Source organism: Mustela nivalis (assembly GCF_964662115.1).
Source record: "Mustela nivalis genome assembly, chromosome: 8".
Taxonomy (NCBI): Eukaryota; Metazoa; Chordata; class Mammalia; order Carnivora; family Mustelidae; genus Mustela; species Mustela nivalis.
In genome coordinates, this window is record NC_139027.1 from 51,284,681 (window position 1) to 51,307,988 (window position 23,308).

Genomic DNA, 23,308 nt, shown 5'->3' on the forward strand with positions numbered 1-23,308 from the left:
TCAGTCAACTCCTACTGAAAGGGAAAATTTGGCTTTCTCTGCCCAAGACAGAAATCTTCATTCTTAGAAGTAGAGAACAAATGTGGTTAGGAGGAATCTGAATATAAAAATAGAAGGAGGTGGTAAGAGAGCAATTTATTGCTTTTAAAAAAATGTTTTGGTAATTTTTTTTTTTTACTTTACAGAACAGTTTGAAACTGAAATGTAGAAAAGTTATCCACAGTTCCGCCAGCCAGACGTAAGCCTTTATCAACAATCGTATCTCACTCCTTCCACCGCCCTTTAAATGTGCGTACATTTTCCTTCTACTTATTTGACAATTATAATCTTAACATACACAAAATTTTGTGTTCTGTTTTTTACAAGAACATTACACAATAAATCATATTTATGTTTTGTAAACCTCTGTTAATTCAATGGACACCTTATCACACACCTGCAGTGCCCAGGCCTGGGCTGGTCAGAATGGGGCCTCTTTCCTCTTGGTTTTCATGGTGGAGTGAAGCACAAGGACAAAAAAAAGCTTTTCAGTACCTGAGCATGAGACAAGGACAGAGAGCAATACGGGATCTGGAGGATCCCATGGGAGGGGCCTAGCTATCTATTATGGGGTGGGTATCATGGAAGCTTCCTGGAGGAGGAGGTGTGTAAGCTGAGTCCTGTGGGGGTGGGTAAGAGTTGGCAGGAAAAGAATGTGAGGGAAGAGAAAAGAGTGTTCTGAAGTCTGGAAGAGAGTGAGGGCATGAGAACATGCAGGAAGTTTTATCTGGCGAGGGTTTGGAGAGTGGGAATGAGCCCGGAGCGGGGCAGGCTCTCAGAGCAGAGAAGCATGCGGGTAAGGGGTACGGGAGGGCATGGTCGGCAGGATCAGCTTGCCAAAGAGTCTGAAAGGGATCTGGAAGGTAATGGGGAGCAGGAGGCATTTGAAGAAAGGGAGGGGCGGGTTAGGACAGCATGTCGGGAAGGTTGCTTCGGTTGTGCTGTGAAGGACACATTGGAAGGAGAGAAGAGCATCAGGGAGCCCAACTGGGAGAACTGGCCACAATCCAGTTGCAACCGGATGGCTCTCAGAATGGGTCTCACCTGCTTCCGGCCCTGCCCACCTCCAGCTATAGAGGAAACAGTCTTCCACTGACTTTGATCAGGGCCCACTCGGATTGGGCACACCTGGTTCAGGGCACTGGTTCATGACTTTCTTTGGCTCTTCCAACTCCCCCTTTAGGGCTTCTGCTTCCCCTAGTTTTCCCCAGAGCATTGCATGTCTTATTCCTATAATATGTCCCCTGTTTCTTCATCCTCACTGCGTCTCTGCTTCCTGACCTAACCCTGAATGATGCCATCCCCGTGCCTCCCCTCCACCACACTGGCCTGTTTCTCTGCTAGCATTTATCCCACATGGAGTGACCTCCTCTCCTTGTCTGGTGTTCGTCTCCACTACGCTGGCAAGCGAGAGCAGGGGCTTCTTCTGTTCTGTTACTGAGAACAGTGCCTGGCAGATGGCAGGTGCTCCGTCTGTTGAGTGAGTGAACAAATGAATGAATGAATGAATTAATTACTATATCGGTCCAAAGCTCTCTCCTGAGAGAGATTCTAGGGTCACTGACGCCATAGAAGTAGATCAGATCACCTGGGCAGTGTGGAGAGGAGATAAAACAAGGAACATCAGACAGAATTCTGAAGAGGCCACAATGCAGACGATGAAGCTGCAGCCAGAGGGCAGGAGCCAACACAGGTACACCGTGCTGAGAAAGACAAGGCAAAGGAGTACTTCAAGATGGAGAGACAGGCTGCTTAGCAAGAAGGACGCCTTCGGGGTACTCACAGAGAGCAGTTTCAGGAAAGTGATGAGGACCAAAGCCACACTACCGTGGGTGAGGAAGGAAAGATAGCAAGTGTGGGCACCTCCAACACGGTTGGCCATAAATGGCAGGAGGAGCTGGGGCTGCAGCGGGAGCCCTGCCATGTAAACATGGTGGACTCTTGGGCATCATAAATGCTGGCGGGAGGGGCAAGTAGGGAGGGAGAGACCAAATCATAGAGGGCAGGGGGTACTCACTGCAGGAGGGTGTCCTGAAAAGGCAGGAGGAGAGGCCTGGGTGACTCTCACTGCAGATGCAGCTCAGGGCGGGGGAGGCTTGGAGCCGACAGCTTCCCTGTGTTAACTGAGGGGAGGGGACCGAGATCAGAACAGTCTGGGTACAGGGAGCCCTTTATGGCTGAGGACTGGTGATTCAGGGACTCCCATCACTGAGAGGTGGGCAGTGAGGCCACCTGCTCAGAGGGCTGGGAATGGAGGCAGAATGGTTTTGTTTCGTCCTCCACAAGGTCAGTCCTTTTGGGACAAACGAGAGGGCCGCCTGAGGCCAGAACACCGCAGGTCCCTCCACTAGGCCCTGAAAGCGTTAATTCCCATCTGGAGTCTTTGGCCAGGAGGAGTTTCCCTCTCTTCAGGAAAAGACCATTTCTTAAGCTCTTCTGAACCTCCTCCCCACCCTTCCTCTGGGAGCAGCCGAGCAGCCTGGCGCCTGCCCTTCCCTGCTCGGCTCAATCCCTGAAGAGGGCAGTATTTTCACAGGTGGGTCCTGCTCTAAGGAGCCCCCTTCTTATAATAGAAGACTCTGGCTTTTTAAATTGAGGCCAATAAAGGAATTTGCCAAGAGGGTCTTTGAAGTAATGACCTCCCCAGTTAGTGCCTTGAAACATATTTTTACATCTTGGAGGAGAGATTATGATCTGGGGGGGCCCCAAGAGCTGTGGGAGGCAGGAGACCTAGAGGGTGCAGCATCCTGGCTTCTATCCAGAGGCCCGCTAGGGGAGCAGAGGCTGCTGCTCTTGGAGGGGCCTGGGATCTGGGGAAATCAGATTCACAGAATTCTATGTGTCTTAAGCCCAGTTCCTGAGAAAAGAAAGGCCCTTCTGGATTAGAACTGTTTTTTCTCCACAAGTGCAGGCCCAGCCAGGCTGTGTGAGGTCCAAGCCAGCTGAAGTTGTGTGGCGCAGCCCTCTCCCCTGTCCAGTGAGAATGATTGGGGCAAAAGCAGGAGTGTAGAGGTGATAATGGAGAGCTGGGCCTGGAGGGCGGTGCCCCCATGGTGCTAAGGGCCTTCTGCATGGTTCTCCTCCAGTCATTCATTCATTCATTAAGTCCCCACGCCTTTATTGAGCACCTACTATATGCCAGGTTGATTGTTGGGGATTCCAAGGTGAGTTCAGTAGGCCTGGTCCTGGCCCTAGAGAGCTTATATTCCAGCTTAAATAAGCCATGCCTAGTTACACACTGTGAAGGTGCTATGGAGAGAAAAGGACTATGAATCTGAAGAACAGGGGAGCGTGGTGGTTAGGGTTCTGGGGAAGCCATGTTTGAACTGGGACCTGCAGCCTAAGATGGTATAGGATTCAAGGGAACCTCTTGTAGAAGGGCCCTTGGAGACGCTGGAGACCTCTAGGGTGCAGAACTGAGAGGGAGGGAGGGATGTGGAGGAGTCCGAGGCTAGGGAGGCTGCCAGGGGTCAGATCACATATAGCCTTGCTAGTGAGAGCACAGAGTTCAGACTGTAGGGTCGACAGGAAGCTGCTGGCTGTCGTGGCCCAGGTTTGGGTATGAGGCCCCTGTCAGCAACATTAGGGGCACTTGTAGTCAGGAAGTGGAAACACAAGTCCATGCCACCTCATCTCATCACACTTGACCTCCCTCTACCCAGAAATGCCTTCCCGGGAACAGCTAGGGACAGGGCAAGTCTTCACGGGCCTGGAGGGATCTCCCAGAGCAAAGGACAGAGGCAGCCATAAAGGATCGTGTCACTCAGTGGGGGGTTGTGCCAAAGGAACATTAAGAATCACACTGAATGGGCGTTGAGATCAATAAACGGAAGACTTTGAAGGGCAGGCGGAGGAGGTTTGATTTCTTTGGAGATCCCTGAAGGCTTTTGAGCAGAGGCATGACCCAGGGAAATATTGGAAATCTTGTTTGGTGCCGGAATGCAGGGTGGGTTGGAGGGAGCAGAGAGGCCGGAGGTGGCACCTACCGTCCCGAGGTGGCTGGGGTCTAGAATAGTCTAATGTGACTATGGGAGAGTCAGAAAAGTTGGGGCATGAGGAAAGACTGGGGCATTGCTGGCAGAGGCCCCAGCAGAACTTGTTGAGAGATGAGCGGTGTATGTGCACACACATGCGTGTGTATGCATGTGTGTATGTGTGGGTGGCTGTGGGATTGGTGGTGGTGGTGAGAATCCAGAGAATTCCAAGACCATGGCCATGTTCTTGGATTATCATGGCTCTTGGTGCTGGGGGGTGCGGGTGTGGGCCGGTCTCTCTGGCCAGGCTGAGGTTGAGGTGCTGAGCGGACTCTTAGCTGGGGAAGCCCAGCGGAGCATTGGAGAGTTGAGTCTGGAACTCAGAGGGAAGGAGGAGCTCTGGAATTAACTAGCTTCTGGTGTGAATTAATCACCAATTAACCAATTATTCCATAAACAAAATGCCGCCTCTGTGAATTCCCATACTTTCCAGTCAAACTCTGCAACCCCTGTTATGGAATTCCAGCCTGTCATTCCTGAGGTCAACCCCACCCTTGACTATCAATAATGATAACATGAGTTCATCCATTCTCCACACACTCTACTCCCTACTCTTGGCCAACTCTGGGTGGAAACACCAAGAGACTCACCTCACAATTCCCATCTGGCTTGTCTCCTGAGCTCCCCAAAGGCTCCCTGGCAAACCCAAGGAAAAATTGTGCGGCCCACGACTTCTGTATTCTCAACAACATTTTCGCTCCTGTGTCTTGCCCCTCCTAGCGCGCCCACTAGAGTGCCTGCCCTTCTTTGTGCTTATCTCTGCCTTCCCAGGAGCACAGCCAAGAGTTCTTGTAGGTTGAAGACTACAGGCCTGTGTGAAGCCTGCCCACTCTCTAAGGGCCATCCCCAGTCTCACCTCTTCCAGAAGCTCTCTCATGACTACACCTCAGCCAGCTCTCCCTGGAATGCCAGTGAAGCATTGACTCCATCCTTCAGATGGTCTGGATTGCATATGGCATTGGCCTAGCGAGCTAGAACTTGGTTCTCTCCTGTATGATTTTTATGGCTTCCTGTTCATTTCTCGCAGGTGGGCTGTGCCAGTCAGGGGAGGCCAAGCTCTGTGGAAGCGATTGCTCTACTCTGAAAACTCAGTCCCTTCGCATGGTGCGAGTTGATTTCTTGCTCATGCTACTTGTCCACTATGGGTTGGTGGGAGGACCTGCTCCTTTCTCGCTTGAGGAGCTAGGCCGATGGCGACCTGACATCTTGTAGCTTCACCATGTGGAACAGTGCTGTCCCGTAGAACATTTGGCAGTGATGGAATGTCTCACGTGTGTTGTCGGATGCGACCTCTGTGACTAGAGTGACTGAGAAGCAGCATGTTGAATTTCATTGAACTGTAATGACTTTTACTCGCTACGCAGGTGGATAACATGAGGTCTCCACATCCCTGTCCCAGGACCGGCCAAAGAGAGCATGTGGAGAAACTCGCTTGCTTTTCTGGGCATCACTGGTCAGAGCTGGTCAGCAGGCCCCACCTAACTGCAAGGCAGCTGGAAAGTGTGGGGGCCCCATGAGTACCTAGAGAGCAAGAAATAGCTTTGCCACAGAGCTCTCCTTAAGCCTTCCTGGGGCTGAGATGAATGGGGCTTGGGGACACAGATTCAGAAGGTCTAGATAGAGCAAGGAGATCATAGCTTCAAGATACCAAGACAGGCCCAGAGAGGTCGAAGAGTATAATTACCACCACCCAGACAGGCTGGGCCTAGCATCCTGAGGTCCTGGCTCAGACAAGGAGACTGGGGAAGGCAGGATGCTCAAGCTCTGCTCAGGGAACAACAGTCCTGGCTGGGACACATCTAGCCTTTCATGCTGGGTCCCTGGGAAGGGAAGAGCTTAGGAGCTGCCAGAGGCCTGTTCTCAGAGCCCTTGGAAGGGAAGGGCCCCACAAGGGCTTTCAGTTTTCAAATGGCTCTGGCTCACCCATCCTGAGGTGAGTCACTGAGCTGCCTGCAAGGGATGAACTTCGGGGCAAGAACCCAGCATGAGGTCATCTGGGCCATACTTCCCGCCTGACCCCAGCCACAGGACCAAGTTCAGGGAGTTTCCCAAGGCCAGTGAGAAAGTGGGTCATGCCCCGACTGCTGCAGGGGCACAGCCATTGTGAAGGGGACGGAGGTGGGTAGGATGGGGTCCTATTAGGGTCAGCGCCCAAGAGCTGCAGAAGGAACCTCAGGGGTGATGCGGGAAACTGAGGCCCAGAGCGCAAGGCCCCATCTGCTCACAGAGTTAGCCGCTGAACCTGAACTTGAACAGTGCTTGGGCTCCTGCATAAGGCCCTCTGGCCTCCCTCCTGAACCCGTCCCAGAAGCAGCGCTGTCCCCATTCAGCCTCACAGTCTCCAGGTTGGTGCATGCTCCAGCTGTTTTTATTTTCCTAGAGACCCACATAACTCAGGCTCTGTCCACTTCTGATTTAAATCTTTGCTGCTATTGGAACCTGTCTCTTTTCCTCTCACCCCCCAGGACAGATGACAAAGCTCCAGATGGCAAAGAGAGACCAGTGTGAACAAAGGAAAGGTTTTATTTGAGTTCTGGAGCCTGGGAAAGGAGCCTCTGCTTCCTCCAACCAGGTCAACACGAATCTGTGGTTTTTTAAAAAAATAAAAATTAAAAAAAAAAAAAAACCGGAGTGGGAGAAATTCTTCACTTTACTAACTATTCTTCATTTTAGAGAAAATTTTACCATAGGATTCCACTAAGACAAGGCGTTCCCTGGTGTATTTCATATGGAATTTGATTCACAAAACTTCTAATTTCAACAAAATGTTATTAACAGTTACCATCTGTAAGGCACCAAAGGTTTTTAAAATATGGCATACAATCAAAGTTGGGCTCGCCGGTTGGTTCCTCAAGCGTCAGGGAACCCAAAATCAGTTTGGACTATGCCAGCCTCCAATCTGCCTGGGCCAGGAGAATTTAACCCCATTTTATAAAGGAAAAATTGATGCCGCAGTAAGGAATGAGAGCCAAGACTTGGAAATTGTCTGCCCTCTCTTCGGTGCCGGGGAGGATGTGTCTGGAACCCGGTCTGTTGCAGGGCGTCTTCAACCTTGAAGCCTCCCAGCTACTCCCAGGCTCTGGGCTGCTGAGCTAAGTGATGAGCTCCCACTCTGTCAGAAGCCCGGGTGCCTTCCAGAAGCACACCCTTTCCCCCTCCTTCTGAGGCTGTTCAGAGATGGACTCCTTACCACAGTGCAAACTGACCTGCCCTCTGCTGGTGTCTGTGGCAGATGGTATTTTCCAGAGATTTCTAAATATCTGCAGTCGTGCGTTCTGCTCTCCCATTGCCGGGTACAGTCTACTTCTCCTTCCTTGTTTCTCGGTGGCACTGATTCCTTGAACAATGGAGCGCAGTGGAAACGATGGAGTATGACTTTTGAGCCTGGTCCTAGAAGGTGAGGCAGTTTCTGCCTTCCCCCTATAACAGTTGTGCTTATGTAAGAAGCCCAGATACCTTGAGGGTGCCATGTTGTCAGGAAGCCCAGCCACATGGACAGGACACATGTAGCTCTTCTGGCCATCCATCTTGGTCCAAGTGCCAAATGTGTGAATGAGAAGCCTTCAGATGACTACAGTCCCCAGCTGTCAAGCCACTCCCAGCCCTCAGGTCCTCCCAGCTGAAGCTCAGATGGCAGAGATAAGCCGTCCCTACCATGCCCTTTTCCGATTCCTGACCCACAGATTCTGTGGGCATAGCAAATGGCTGTTTCAGACGGTGATGTCGTGGGATTGCTTGCTCCGTGGCCGTAGTAACCAGAACAGATACCCTGAGACCACAGGCACCTAAACATTCTCCTCCATAGAACTCATTGCAATGGTAATTAATGAACTAACTATCCAGGAAATTCCTTCATTAATGACGTTCTTTCCCATTCAACACTAAGTTCCAGGAAGGCAAGGAATACAGTCCGGCTGTCACTATACTCTTAGGGAGTCAACCAGAGAGTTGTTCGGTGAATATTTAATGAATGACTGATCCTAATACTGTCCTCAGATTGACCCCTAAACTTGACCTCAGAATGACTCTGGCCCTGGATGCAGCCTGACTCGACCTGGCCACAGATCAATCCCCAATTCTGGCATCAGAGGTCTCATCCTGGCCACAGCCTGAGCGCAGCCTCTTCTGCTAGTGCCTGAGCACTCAGCCCTCCTTCAAATGGGCCCCTAAACTTGACCTCAGAATGACCCCAGGCCCTGACCTCCGGCGGAGTCCTGGCCTCCCCAGGGCCTGCATGACCTGGCCCCTTCCTCCCTCCCCGGATCATCTTTTGCTCCCCACAACCCACCCCCATGTTCCCACCACGTTGCTTGTCTTTCAGTTGCTTGAAGGAGTAAAGATCTTTCTGGTGTCAGCACCTCCGGCTCCTGGCTCTTGGTTCCCGGTCAGGCACCCACTTGCCCCGCCAGGAACACTCTTTCTTTACCAACTCCTACTCTTTCTTTCAACCTTGTCACTTCCTTAAAGATCAGCGCTTTTCACTGAGCCCCGCTTTATAATTGCTGTCAGCATTTTCACACTTTATATATACGTACATATACGTGTGTGTGTGTGTGTGTGTGTGTGTGTGTGTGTGCTTGCTGTTATCTGTTTGATGACTTTCTCTTCCTAGAGACTGGAAGCTCCTTCTCTGAGCACAGGGACCACGTTTGTTGTATCTGCCACTCTAGTGACAGTGCACACAGTGCGGGGCCTGCCACCTGCAAGGAGGCCTGATAAGCAATGCACAATGATGGAATGAGCCAAGGACTGGACCTGGAAGCTTCCAGGGGGCCTTCATGGTGCCCCTTCCCTGCCCTGCTGAGCTCCATCTCCCCCCACCCACACGTGTTCTCTGGCGGGGGCCCTGTGAGCAGCCAGGTGGGCACCCTCAGCCCCCAATCAGGTGGTCTGGGGGCCTGTGCGCTCCCGACGTCCGCGAGCCCACAGCTTCCTCCAGCCCCGAGCCCAGCCTCTCCCCTCTGCAGCTCCGGCACACACAGGCCCGGGCAGCTCCGTCAACGGGCTTGAACTGTTGAACCGAACCAGCTCCTCTCTCTCCAGCCTCCTCTCTGGCCTCAGCGCTCAGGCTGATTCATGTGAGGGGCCGTGAGGAGCCGTGCTCCAAACGGAGGAGGAGAAGAAACAAACGAAGAAGCCGAGAAATCGGCAGGAGGAGACAGGCAGAGACATCCACCTCCTCGTGCCCTCTGTCCTCATCACCATCCCCTGAGGGTTGCAGGCAGTCAAAAGTTCAGGCTCCACGTTTTCTGGAAGAGGGAGGGAAATCTGTGTGTGGGGGATTAAAAAAAAGTCCCCAAACTCAAATCACGCACACAGAACAACAAGCCATAAAACGGAACACCATTGGGAGAAGATGGGGTCACATGGTGGGGATCTGGATTGCAGGGGGGGCTGGCGGCACTTGAGAAAACGCAGCCTTCTCAATGGGAACCAGATGGGCTACGTGCTCTTAAATAGAATCCCAGACTTGCAGTGCTGGGCGGGAGCCGGCCCGGAGTGCTCTCCCCTTGGCCCCTTCCTGGGCACGGGGACATGGAGACAGAGGGGGGCGGTGGCAGGCCCTGGGGCTGCGACAGAGCAGCTTCTAGACCCCAGGCTCCTGGCTGCTGGTCCATGTTCCACTGAGCCTGCCACGCCGTCTCCCAGCCGTTTGCCAGAATCTCCAAATTAGAAGCATATCGAGAAGCAGTCCTGTCATCCCCCTTCTCCGTTCTTTCTTCTAATTCTTTCTCTCTGCAGTATGATTTTGTGGGTGCCAGGAAGGACGCCCTTTTTCCACGTCTCTCTCCCCATCCCCATCCATGTCCCTGCCCCCGGCTCCACAGAGAAAACCCGTGACCCACCTGTGACAAGCACAGTGCCTGGCGCTTTAGGTCTGCTTGCTTATACAATTGTCCCAACACCTCAGCAGGGAGGCTCCGTCTCCCCTAGGAGGGGCTGGAGGACTGCTGGAGGTGAGACTGGGGACATGGGGGTCGGATATTGACATTTTGCTTCTACTGACCACTCAGGATTTCATATCTTACCCAGAGATCCTGTAACCATAAAAGCAGGACCTAAAGTGGACCTGCAGGGGATTGGAGAGGACCCACTGGAGCTACTGAAATCCAAGCAGTGCCCATCATCCTCCCAGCAGAGACCGTGGTGTAAAAACGTGCAGGGGGTCATGGATTCCCTTTTCTCACTGACCTCTCCTCTCCTCAAAACGGCATCACTCACTGGTCTTTCTCCCGGCTCCCCTGAGAAACAGATTCTAGCAATCACTTCTTAGGAGGGTGACATAGGGCCCTGCAGGCCATGTGCTGAAAAGTTCTGGGAGTACTTTTCACAGGGACCAGGATGTGAATGACAACCCTGGCTGGCCCCTGGAGATTTTCCGAGGTCCACCCAAGCAGGAGATGGGATTTCTGGCCTCCTCGGGGGTACAGTGAGGAATCCCTGCTTTTTCGGGCCTCAGAGGTGTCTGTGTCTCCTACTAGGAGTTGGAGGAGGGTGGAACTGGGCACCCACTTTGAGTTCTGGCCTCTTGGGTTGTCATGGGGCTCAAGATCCCCCCTCGCTAATCCCTCCTGGGGTTAGAGTTGTCTCACTAGGGTAGCATTGCCTCCAACAACTGGTCACTTACTCACCCAGCCAAGGCTGGCCAGCACCTTGCAGCAGGAAGGAGCCTGAATTGTAGGTAAACATGTGCTAAGTGAGAGGCCCAAACCGGGTGTCCTGATAGGAAGGTCCAGCGCAGAGAGGTCAGAAGCAGAAGTGCCCCAGAGGCTGTGAGACGGCATGGCAAGTTCAGCACGGGGGGCTGAGGGGTACCGCAGTGAGGGGCAAGGAGTGAAGGCAGCAGGAGATTTGAGAGGAATGAGGTTGGAGCAGGAATCACCTTGGGGAGGTTCTGGAAGACCATGGCCAAGGGTTAGGATTTTATTTAGGGATGCTTTCGAAAGGCTTAAAAGCAGGGAAATGCTGAGATTAATTGCCATTTCTGCAGCATTGCTGACAGGAGTGAATTTGAGGGAGCAAAAGTAGGACACAGCAGCACCGAGGAGACTCTTTGGGGGTCCAGGTGAGCGAAGAAGGACATGGGAGGCGTCAGTTAGCTGGAGAGAAGCAGATGGATTTGAATACATGTCGGAAAGAGACCTGCCCTGATTTCCTGCAGGATGGGGTACGGGGGTGAGGGGCAGGGAGAGTCCTAAGTCCAGGGTCTGGATAAGCAGGGGAGCTGGAGGGGCCGCTCGCCGGGACAGGAATGTCAGCTTCCTTCCCTAACCTCCATCCCTGACTGCCTCAACCCGTGACTCCAGCAAGTGAGTAACATGTGCTGTGGCCTCTCCCTGCTCCCTTCCTTGCAGAGCAGATGGTGAGGGAAGGAAGAAGGCCAAGCCTCCGCGGCTGTGACTGTACTTTCCACTTTTAGCTCAGCAGTTGGGAGCCCATGGCCTTGCCATTCCTTGCCTCCCACTCCTGGTTGTCTCAGCTCTGCTCCAAATCCAATCCAGCTCCATATTGTTTACCGAGCACCTGCTGTGGCCCAGCCACGTGAAGGCCACCGTGGGAGAAACGGGAGGAGCCCACGTGGTCCTGCTTTCGCGACGTGAGGAGAGCTGGGGCAGCGGGAAGGGCCCACACAGCCGGGGAGCGTGGTGGAAAGAGAGTCCTAGAAAGCTGTGGGCACTTACTTGAGGTCAAACTGTGGGAGCCGGAGGCAGAGTTAGCAGCTCCGATGAACTCGTGGGGCAGAGAAGGGCCAACTCTACCTACCCAACACACTCAAGCACACGTGCACACACGTGTGTGCTCAAGTAGGCACACTTCCTGGAGGCCTCGCCCGCCTGCTCCTGATCTCCCCCCGCAGCCTTCATATCTCCCTCTTCCCTGAGGAGGCGGAAAGAAGACTGAGCGGTCACTTGTCCACTTCCCTGCCTCACCATCCCGACTGCCTCCAGATAAGAGCCTTCTAAGACAGCCAGGGCTGACCCTCTGTTCTGATCTTCCTCACAGAGCCAGTTAGCTCGTCTGGGTCTCAAGAAAATGCCCTGGCTCTCAAGGCCTGGACCCCAGATGCGCTGCATCAGTATCAGCTGGGAACTTGATAGAAGCGCACACCCTTAGGGCACTGGGGGGTGGGGGGGCTCCGTCGATTGAGCGTCTGACTCTTGGTTTCACCTTAGGTCATGATCTCAGGGTCATGAGATGGAGCCTGGCGTCTGGCTCCACGCTTAGTGGGGAGTCTGCTTAGAGTTCTCTCTCTCCCTCACCCTCTGCCCACCCACCTTATCTGCTCGCCCTCTCTCTCCCTCTTAAAAAAAAAAAGGAAGAAAAGGGGCACCTGGGTGGCTCAGTGGGTTAAAGGCTCTGCCTTCAGTTCAGGTCATGATCCCAGGGTCCTGGGATGGAGCCCCGAATCGGGCTCTCTGCTCAGCAGGGAACCTGCTTCTCCCTCCCCCTCTGCATGCCTCTCTGCCTACTTGTGATCCTGTCTGTCAAATAAATAAATATTTTTTTTAAAAAAAATGAAAGAAAAGAAAAAAAAGTAATGCACATTCCTAGGCCCCACCCCAGACCTACTGAATCAGAAGCTCTGAGGTTGGGCCGTCAGAATCCACGTTTTTGTGAGCATGTCCTCCCCCCTCTCCCACCCCCCAGCCCAGGGGACTCAGATGCACACTCAAGTTGTGGAGCCTCGGCTGTCCTGGCACCAAACTTCCCCAGAAAAGGGAGACGTTTCTCTTCAGCGGCTCTCCCTGAGAGGAAGCCCCAGCGGCCCCTCCAGGGCCAAACCCTGCCTCCCCCGACAAGTCCTTTCATCCATCTGGACTCTAGCTCTTCAAGCTTATTGCTGCTCCCATCACCCCCGGGGGGCTGTGGGAGTGAAGGCCAGGTGGCCCCATCTGCTGCCTGCCCCCCCCCCACCCCGCCATGCCCGGGTTGGTCTGCCACATTCGTGCGGTGTCCTCAGAGGGACCTGTGTCATCCATGGAGAACATTCTGGGCAACAGAATGAACGGGGTGGCTTGAAAAAAGGGCAGGGTGATGCCCCTTCAGTCCACTGGGCTCCCCTTTCCACCCCAGAACCCTGTCCCTAGCAGTGGAGAGAAGCGACACCAAGCCAGTGGCCTTGCCATTGACTCCCTGAGGTGAGAGACGAAAGGCTGGTGTGGCCTGCAGACAGAATCAGTTGTCTGCTGGCCGACCCCAGGGAGGGCACGGCTTTTCTGGCCCTAGGGAGCTCCAAGGACAATGTTCTATTTAACTAGGGGCCCCCGTTTTCTCTAAAACTCCAGGCAAGAATCATCACTGAACAGATCCTCCTTCAAGGAGTTCCTGCTACACAGGGCCCTTGGCAGCGCCTGTGGGAGCGACCGAGTGGGGTGCAGAGTTCCTTCCTCCCAGTGAGGCCCCCTCCTGTCTTATGAGCACTTGGCCGAACATCAAATCTTTTCATGGCAGTTTTTTCATTGCCTTTTATCATTTTCTGGTTTTCGTCTCCAATGACTTATAAAGCTATGTGGGCTTCAACTGTGCAGACTGGGTGGGAGTGGGGCGTTTGGTGCTAGACTGGGTGGGGCCAGAAGAAGGGGGGCACAATGCAAGCCCCCTCAGATGAGCAGACTACGTGTGAGCGCACAGGCCTAGCTGCCCACTAGCAGGAACAGAGAACTGGGAGTCCTAGCCCAAGCTCTGTCACCCACAGACAGTGGCTCCGAGGGAATCAGGTAGCCTCTGGGGGCCTCAGTTTACATGTCTGACAAATGGGAACAATGCTAGCTCTGTCCCCCTTACTGAGCTTTGTGCATAAGCCAAGGGAGCTAGTATCTGAAGATCCTGATGGCTTCACAAAGCCAGGCAGTGCAGTCACAACAGGGTCATCTTGTCTTCGTTGAAGGTGGGGATGGTGCTTTCCCCTGTTTTGTATTCCCCAAAGCACCTGGCACAACCCGAGACAGGTGGTCAAACCTGGCTGAATGGATGAAACAGAACACACGCCCCCCACGCCGCCCCCAGTCTCCAGGGAATCACAGACCTAACTGGGGGCTGGGGACGCAGACAAGGAACACACAATGGAAGAAATGGGAGAAGAGTGGAGAGAGGCCCTTGTCAGCTCAGTCACCTCTAATGTAGAAATTTGTGATGCTTTTGCAAGGCTGGAGAGGAATCAGACCCTGCTGCTGGGAACGCGCGCCAAGTGAACTCCTAGTGGGAACAAGATAGTAATACCAGGAGCTCCCAGCCCGCAAGGGGCACTCCAGATGGCAGAGTGAGTGCTGGCCCCTTTGGCAATGCCCACTTGCGTGGGAGCAGTTAGCCTTCCCATCACGAGTGAACTCTGACCTCAGCTCTGAAGCAGCCAGTAACTTTCCTGGACCTCGCTTTGCTGATGGCTGTTCAGGGTGACTTCATGTATTTAAGGAACATAAAATTTTATTTGGTTCAGGCTAGGCCATGACTGCCGCACCCCCTCTCTTGCCTCCTCCCAAGCAGCTCATTTCCATTCAGCTTTGGAGTAGAGTTAGGGACAAAGAGCCCAGACCAACGCTATCATGTGGGCTCCCTTGGCAGCAGTCGGCAGAGGCCCAGAGCCTGGCAGAGAGCCGCTGGCTCTGGGGGACTCACCAGTGGCTGGTCTTTCCTGGGCCACAGTTGCTTCAACAGAATAAGCAAGTGGGTCAAATGAACCTCAAGGTAGGTGCCTCCTACGTCAGATTCCCCTGGTTCTTGGCTGAGAAGCGCCTCAGCCTAGAGCAATGTAAGAATAAGATGGTGCTTCTGCCAGACCCAGCCTCCTCCTGCCTGGTGGCCCAGGTGGTTTAGTCCATCCTTTCCGGTCTCAGATGTTTGGGCCTGGCTCTGAGTGGGGAAGGGCCTCAGATGGAAGGGGCATCCAGGGAACCACTGTCAGCTGAGGTGGGAGAGAACATTCCAGGCAGAGGAACTCCATGGGCATTAGTGTGGCAGTGGGAAGGTAAGCACCCAGGTCCTTGCTGGGGAGAAGGGGCAGTGTGGAGATGTGCTGGAGGGACAGGGTATGAAGGCTTGTGGTCCAGGAAGAGGAGCTCAGTCTGGTGATGGGTAAGAGAGAGCCACTGCAGGCTGTGAGTAAGGGTGGGCCATGATGGCAGTCCCATGGGTTGACCTGCAGCCACTCAGGTGAGATGCACTGGTGATTTGGCAAGGTCGTTATGTGGGAGGCCTGGGAGAGCAGTGGCTCTGCCCCCACAGGCTGAGGGGAGGAGGGTAGGCAAAGGCCAGAGCCGGAAATCCCTCTACAGGCCACAATGCTGTCTAGGGGCAGTGAGAGGGGCTCTGGGGAGAACCTTCTGCCCAGAAATACCCTAGATAATTAAGATTTCTCAACCCTCCTCTCCTGCTTCCTGCAAAGACCAGGGGACTGTGTGAAACACAGCATCTAGTTTCCTTCCATAACCCTCACAGCCTTGTAATGTTCGTCTTATCAGCCTCATCTCCTAAATGAGGAGACCCAGAGCTGAACAAGCAACAGCTGGAGGCCACGTGCTGGGAAGACTCCCGGTCACCTGTCTGACTCCAGAGTCCCCCTTGCCACTGCCCCACTCCCCCATGCCTGAAATGGCCCCCGTGTCCAGGCCAGTCTCCTCACATGTCTTCACACCTCAGTCTTCTCATCAGCAAAGTGGGGGCTGATGACAACAGAGTGTGGTTATGAGCCATTAAATGAGAAAACAGATGCTACGTGCATTCGGAAGTGGGTGCCTTAGTTCTAAGGATTGTTATCGGTGGAGTTCTCGCCATGTCCCCTTGTCCACCTGTTACACATCCCATTCATCTTTCAAAGCCTGGTGTGAATGCCTTCTCATGCCTCTTGGCAGAATCCATTTTTTCTGATTTCTATCCAGCTAGAAGCTTGGCAACAGCTTTATTGTGTGATTTATCACGATCTGGCTGTAATTAGTTGATGAGATGTCTGTCCTTCCAGACGGTGAGCCCCTGAGGGCAGGGGCTGTGCACTCTCACTTCACCTGTTTGCTTCTTCCTGGCTCAGGAGGGGACAGCTGCTGGGACAACTCTCGGCAGTTCCCAAACACCTGCCTTCCGGCCATGTCCTCCCTGGCTCCTTCTTCCTGAAGGAGAGGCTTCCCATCTCAATGCTCCACTTTCTCAAGGCCTCCTCAGCACCCCCGTCCTTAAGACCTGCTTCTTCATCTCCGAGGTGGCCACCCCTTACCCCGATTGTTAGTCTTTATTTTGCTGGCTTTCTCCTCTGTCTGCCTAATTATATGGGCCACTCTTTTTTTCTAGAAATGATTTTTACCTTTTGCATGGGTTATTATTTTCTCAAGTTTTATCTGTGCTCTGGCCACTCCCTTTCTCTATTCTTCATAGCAAAGTTTAGTACAGATAATACTTTAAGGCGATTCCAATTCAGGAAAGTTCTGAGAAAGGTCCCTCCAACACCAGTCTGAGCTCTTTCACATGGACCTTCGTACTCCCTGTCTGCACATACTTATGCTTTGTTGTTGTCAAATAAACCAGTCTAGATGGCCTGGAAGCAGGCATAACCTTAGTGAGCCATCAACACGAAGTGAAAGACAAAGTCAGTATGAGTTCATGTCCATAGAATGACAGAGGTGGTGGTTATAATCTCCAAAACTCACTTTCTCTGCCTCCTGGGCCTGGCATTTCCCACCTCCTTTGTAGGAACTGAGTTCTGGCCAATGGGGTATGTGCAGAAGTGACAGAGGGCACTCCACGCCTAGCCCTGAGAACCACTTCCCCTACCAAATACACAAAATCTCCTACTATCTATATCTATATCTATATCCATATCTATATAAAACATATATTATATATATATTATATATCTCCTATCCTATATATATAGATATATCTATCTCTCTCTATATATATATCTTAAGAATATAGATAGAGGTAGCTAAGGAAATCAAGATGGGGGCAAAGAGATTAGGGACATAGTATGAAGTCAGGGGTAAAAGAAGTCTGCAGTTCTTGCAAATCTTACAGAAGTCAGTAAGATAAAGAATAATATTTTAATGGGAAAAAAAGAGATAAAGGCTCTCAGTAGGTAGCTTGCAAGTAAATTAAGCTCGAGGCTAATAAATACATGAAAAGATGCTCCTGAGGAACTAGGGAAATGCAATGGAAAGAGACGACCACTTCAAACTCCTTAGTTTGGCAGAAGTTAAACCTTGTGATCATATCCAGTGTTGCTGAGGAGGGAGAGAAACAGGAACCCTGGGTCACTTAACAACCTCCTCAGACAATAATTTGATAATAGCTAGTTAAGTCGAAGATGAGCATTCCCTCCACCCGGCTATTCTATAGGAAGTCTCACATATATGTATAACGGATATAGACGACGTGTTAATTTGGCTCTGAGCTTCCTAGCAGCCAAGCCAAGAGGAGCAGATGATTAATGCCCATCTAATACAAAATTCTCAATACCCATATAATAAAAAAGTAAATCTGTGCCTCTGGCTCTCTGGCCATGAGGTCAGAGAAAATTTTGTACTGTGGATTTCTCCTGATAGCAATGTGTACTTTAATAGATACAATCTTAGGGGCACCTGGGTGGCTCAGTGGGTTAAAGCCTCTGCCTTTGGCTCAGGTCATGATCCCAGTGTCCTGGGATCGAGCCCCGCATCGGGCTCTCTTCTCAGTGGGGAACCTGCTTCCTCCTCTCTCTCTCTGCCTACTTGTGATCTCTGTCTGTCAAATAAACAAATAGAATCTTAAAAAAAAAAAAGATACAATCTTAGGCAAAATCCCCTTAATAGTAAATTGCATGCAACTTACTGAATTTCAAAACGTATATACTGTTACCTGAAACTTACTTTTGATTCTAGGGATGAAATGCAAGTTGAGGAGAAGGAGGAAATTTAGTAACAGCAATTACAGGAGAGTTCAAAGCTGTGTAGTCCAAGAATTAGCTCTCGGGTGACTTGACTCTAGAATCAGATTTTTAATATCACACGGAGCCCTCCCTACCCATCCCCCACCCCACCCCATGATGACCATTTCTCCAAATGAAGCTTTTAAATACAGCTCAGTAACAGAGAGTTCAGGTGATAATTTCAGACGAACAACCAGAGTGAAAATATCTTCTGCCGTTGATTTCAGACATGACTGTGAGCTTTGCTAATGGCAAAGAAAATTGCCAGAGGCAAGAAAACTGCTATCTTTTCATGAAAATTGAGGTGTCTTTATCAGGAGCAGTGTCTAGATAGATAGTGACCCCAATCCAGAGGCATGTAGAGAAAGAAGTATAGGTAAATAAGAGAAAATACTTTTTAAAAAATGCACAAAAAATGCAAGCTGTGGTTCATTTCTAATCACAAAATTTTGAGAGCTTCCTTATAGCCAAGAGAAAAATGGACAATGACCATGTGGAGTTCCGATATTGCTTCTTTGTAGAAGTTTACAGACTTCAGTTCTGACATGTCCTGGTCACGATCCAAGAAGACAGCTTTGGTGGCTCCTGAGTCTAAACCTTCCAGCCCCCAGAGGAGTGAATACTTGTCTTGTCCCTTAGCCCTGTCTTTCTAGTGGTTGTGACAAAAGCTGTGTGACTGAACCAAGTGCTTCCTGTTCCAGAGAGTAAGGAGGGTTCTTGAAACCTCCTTTACCTCATTGCAAAAAGAGACTCTGTCAGATAGTTACTCCTACAGTTCCCAAAGTGGTAGCGGGATCACTGCAGATTTTAGGACACACCTGAGCCATATAAAACCACACAGCTGGCCCCACCATGGTTCCTGGCGGGAGTCAGACACCAGGACAGTGGAACCCATGCTGGGAAGAGGGTGGATGGTTTTCAGTTGCTGCCTTTGTTGGGTGGAATGGTTTGACAGGGATCAGCACAGGCAATAGCTGTCATCCCCAAGTTGAAGATTAACAAAGAGGAACGATGCTCCTGGGCTCCTCCCGGGTGCTCCTCCTTGGCCGGTTGTAGGTGCCCGTCCAGGGGCTCTCGTGAGCTTTGCTCCTGAATTTGCACCTTTCCAGGCTACTTCGGGTCACTGCAGCCACGTGATCCAGACTCCTGGAGCTCTGGAAATGCTGAGCTTCTATCCCCCGAGGGCAGACTCCCCTGATTGATGAAGGAATCTGGCCCAGTGTCCTTACCTCCAGGGGGATAAGCTCTGGGTGTAATTTATGCCCCAGAGCTTCCTGCAGGATCAGACAGACACTGGAACTTCACCTGAAATCACAGCGTGACTTGGATTCTCCCCATCCCTGTCCCACTTCCCCCATTCCCCTGACTGGTTTCTCCTGGGAGCCCTTCATTGATGAATCGCTTGGGCTTGAATCCCCTTCTCAGGGTCTGCTTTTTGGAGATGGCAGGTCTGCTAAGGGGGCTTTCCGGGGCCGAGGCACCATAAAGGGGGAGTCCTGGGCTAGCGCTGACACCTCCCCCACTCCCTATTCCTTTCACTGCACTTGGGTCAAGGACAGTAGGACTCCAGGGTCTTTGTTTTGAGTCTGCCCTTCCTGATGGAGCCAGAGACAACCGCGTGATCCATGGCAAGTGACTGGATGTTTGGGATTTTGAGACATAAGAAGTTCCTGGAGTGACTGAGATGCAGTGCATCTTGGCAATAGGGCTTCCTTTGCCGCGTTCCTCCGGGGCTGCCTGGTAGGCTTGCCAGGGGAGTTTTGGCTTCCCAGAGGACCTTGTAAAATAAGAATTTTATAAGCAGAGTCTCTTCTGCCCTAATCAGGGAAGTTAGACCATGATCAAGCGGTCCCCATCAGTGGTGTGTCACTGCAAGGAAAGCACCCTTGGAGGGGCACAGCAGTGATGATCTGGCCACCCTTTGGGCTATGGGATGGTCCTAACCCCCTCTGGTGTCTTCAAAACCACCTGCCAGACCTGCTCAGGTTTCCCAGAGTTGACCTGAAGCTGCCTATGGGCAGAGGGAGTTTGAGGGTGCAAGGGTACCCTTTCTGAACCTTCTAGAATGCCCATTTCACAGATACAGCCATTGTTGCATCATCCAAGACACTAGCCCTTTGGCTGAACTGCAAGCCCATTTCCCGTCAATGTATGCCAGGGGCTGCTGTTGAGCAATAGTGTGTCAGTCAGACGAGACAGCCCCCTTCGGTCTGATGACTTTCCCAGAGGTGTGGCCCGAGGGGAAGCAGTCTTTGAAGGCAGCCCAGCCTGGGCCTTTTTGAGAAAGGCATCAGCATTCCCAGCATTGAGATCACTTACAATTAGCACAGCAATCAGGGATGTGCTGGGTAAGGAAGCTCAAAAGGTTCTCCAGCTGGGACCCTACACCCGAGGAGCAACCCCTTAGCAGAAACAAAGGAAGTAGGCTCTGGAACTTGTCCTGTCAGGTTCAGTCAGGTCCTGTCAGGTTCAGTCAGGTACCTGATGTTCTCCAGGGGTAAGGTGGCAGCCTCTTGCTGGACCCCTTGTCAGCCAATGGCTCGTAGAACAAAGGGCTCTTAGAAGGAACATTGACTTGGAAGGAAGGGGTTGGGTCCAGGGCTCCAAATGAAGGGCCCACCTCCCCTTCTAACTGGGCCCTTCCCTGCCCTTCCCCGAGCTGGGCACAGCCCTCCATCTCATGTCAAGTTACCTTCCCTTCCATCTTGGAGGGAAAAGTGCCTCGCATGGTCTCCAGGGGTGCAGTGGTCTTCTGCTCTGAGAACCTGCCTCCTAATGCCTTCTTGGACACCCTCTCCCAAGATTCGGTTTTGTGGTGGGTGCCCTGTCAGTCAGCCTGTAAGGTTAATCCCATCTCAGAGCAACACATGGGGAGGGGCTCCCTGCCTCCTCCACCTGAGGTCTGGCCTCTGCTCTATCTCCTCGCTCTACCCAAAGGGCTCTCACCGAGGTCTTCAGTATTCTCTGCTACCAGTGATGGAGGCTTCTCAGTCTTTAGTGCATTGTCCTCTCTTGGCTGTTGGGGTGTCCCCCTTTTTAACATTACCTTCTCTGTCTTCTCCCTTTAGCCATGCCTTCCCCGGTCCCCAGATAAGTCAGGAGCTACCTGTGTGCCAGAGGCTTTCATGCTGTCTCCTGAACGCTTGATTGTGTCTCCACCAGACATCTCTCTGGGGATGGCAAAGTCTTGGCCAACTCACTTGCTCCAAACTGAACCCATCTAATCCCTGCTTTCCCCCCAAAACCCACTCTTCTCCAGGTGAACTCATCATCTTTTTATACCCACCTGGCTCCTTCTCCCCACCCCTCCTCTGGTGGGGAAGTTGGTCACCCAGGTGCTCCTATCAGAAATTCTGTGGTCCTACATGACATCCTATTGATTTTTTCTACCCATTATTTGCTATGTTTGTCCTCCCTCTCTCTGTGGCCAGGGTCTGGGCTCTGCACAACCCTCAACCTCACCTTCTAGCACCTTCCCAAGTGCTTTTGGCTGATCACCAGGAGCAAGATGGCCCATTTCTTAAGGGAAGAGGCAGGGCTAGGAATGCGCCATGAGCCTAGCTCCTCACTGGGGGGACCTTAAGTAGGGCTGGACCTACGTGAAGTTCCCATAGTCTTTCTGGAGCAACAGGAACCTTCACTCATTGGCTGTGTGTGCCCAGAAGCTTCTCAGCCAGGCAAAATCAGTCCCAGGGCCATCTTGATTCTTGTGGTGGCACAAAGCTACATTCCCAGGGACTCAGCTGGTGGGTAGAGGAGAGGAACGGAGGTTTCCCAACTGTAAACCTCCTATGGAGGTGCCCTCCCCACACAGAGCTCCAGGCAACCCCTGTGTTTCCCCATGGAACATAGTGCTCTGCTCTGCCCACCCCAATGGCAGTCTTCTCCCTCAGGAAAACACCTCTCACCAGATCACTCTCTTTCCCGCCCCCCCAGCCACTCTGGATTCTCCAAATTGATGACTTTAAAAACCTGAACCACCCTTGCCCAAATACCAAATACCCAACCCTCTGGGGAAAGGGCATACCATCCCCTGTGCCTCCCTCCTGAAAGAAGGAAGCTGGGGTCTCAGGAGTGAAGTGAGAGCCCCTGGACCTGGTGAGGGGCTCCCTGTGCAGTGTGTGTCAGGGAAACCACCCCGCTCCAGGAAGAGCCTCTGACTCAGAGTGGGGGCACAGGCACCTCCATACAGTCTTCATTTCTCTGGGGCAAATGCCTGACAAGCTAAGAAGTCCCTCAGTTCTATAACTGTCCTGACAGTGGTCTGACGGGTGTGTATGTGTCAAAGGCGGGGGGACGGACAGGCAGAGTGAGCATCCCTGGGGACCTGCAGGATGAGGGGGGGCACTTGTGGACATGTTGGGCCCTGCAGGAAGTGGGGTGCTGGAGAGAACCTCTGGGGCCTGGCGGGCTTTGGGAACTGGGAACCAAGCACGGTGGCCTGGGGGAGGGGCGGGAGACCGGTGGGAGAGAGGCTTTCAGACTTTCAGGGAACGTAAATTTTACCCCCGGCTACTTTCTCTGGGATTTATTTCTCGGTGAACTTGAGACTTTGCCTAATTACGTTTGGGTCTCTTTCAAAGCACATAAATTGCATCCAGTTCTTCTGCCTTCTTCTTAGGAATAAATTGTCCCTGTGCAAGGAGGGATCTGGGGGAGAGAGTGAGACTTTATTAATTCGACACAGAACTCTGTTCTCCTGCCCTCCCCTCTGCCCTCCGTTGAATAATAAAATAATGAAGATTTGACTTGGACCAGGATGTGTGGATAAATATATTGGTGACATGAATGGAAATGGATTTATTACATAAACAGGAGACTTCATCAATTTAAACCTGGCCTCCTTTCAATAGGCATAAATTACATTCTCTTTTCTTACCAGTTGCTGGCTTTTTTTTTTTTTTTAAAGAAACTGGATTTATCGGAATTGAGATTTCACTAATTTATTTCATGGAGCCCCGTGCTTCCTCTTTCTGCCCAACTCATTAAAGACCGGTCCTTGGTGAGTCTCCCTTGCCTCGGTCCCACTTGGAGCTCTGCGGCCTGCCAGCAGGGAGGTCGGGGTAAAGGGTGGCGGGAACGCCGCTCTCAGGCAGAGACAGACAGATGCTCATGCCTCTGCTCCCTCTAGAACTACCTGCTTCACCTTAGCAAGGGCGCCTCCACAGGGGGTCCAGCCCCAGAAGTCATAACAAACTGTAGAAATGATGCCTGAAAGTATAGTCTTTACAGCCCCAGAACTAGAAGATTCTTTTCCCAGGCCCCACGAGAGCAGGGATATGTCCGTAGACAAGTGGCAGAGAGAATGGGTGAACAGGGCGGCAGGAAGAGGTGCAGAGGGGTT

At 52.1% G+C, this 23,308-nt stretch overlaps 1 pseudogene across 1 annotated transcript in view; it reads left to right on the top strand.

Annotated features, from left to right (window-relative positions):
* The window catches only part of LOC309870624 (signal recognition particle 14 kDa protein pseudogene), a 31,551-nt pseudogene extending 18,334 nt beyond the window's left edge, over window positions 1-13,217 (top strand). The window contains exon 2 of the transcript in view: window positions 13,149-13,217. The product of the transcript in view is annotated as a signal recognition particle 14 kDa protein pseudogene (transcript). The remainder of the gene's footprint in view (window positions 1-13,148) is intronic.
* Window positions 13,218-23,308: the final 10,091 nt, after the last annotated feature.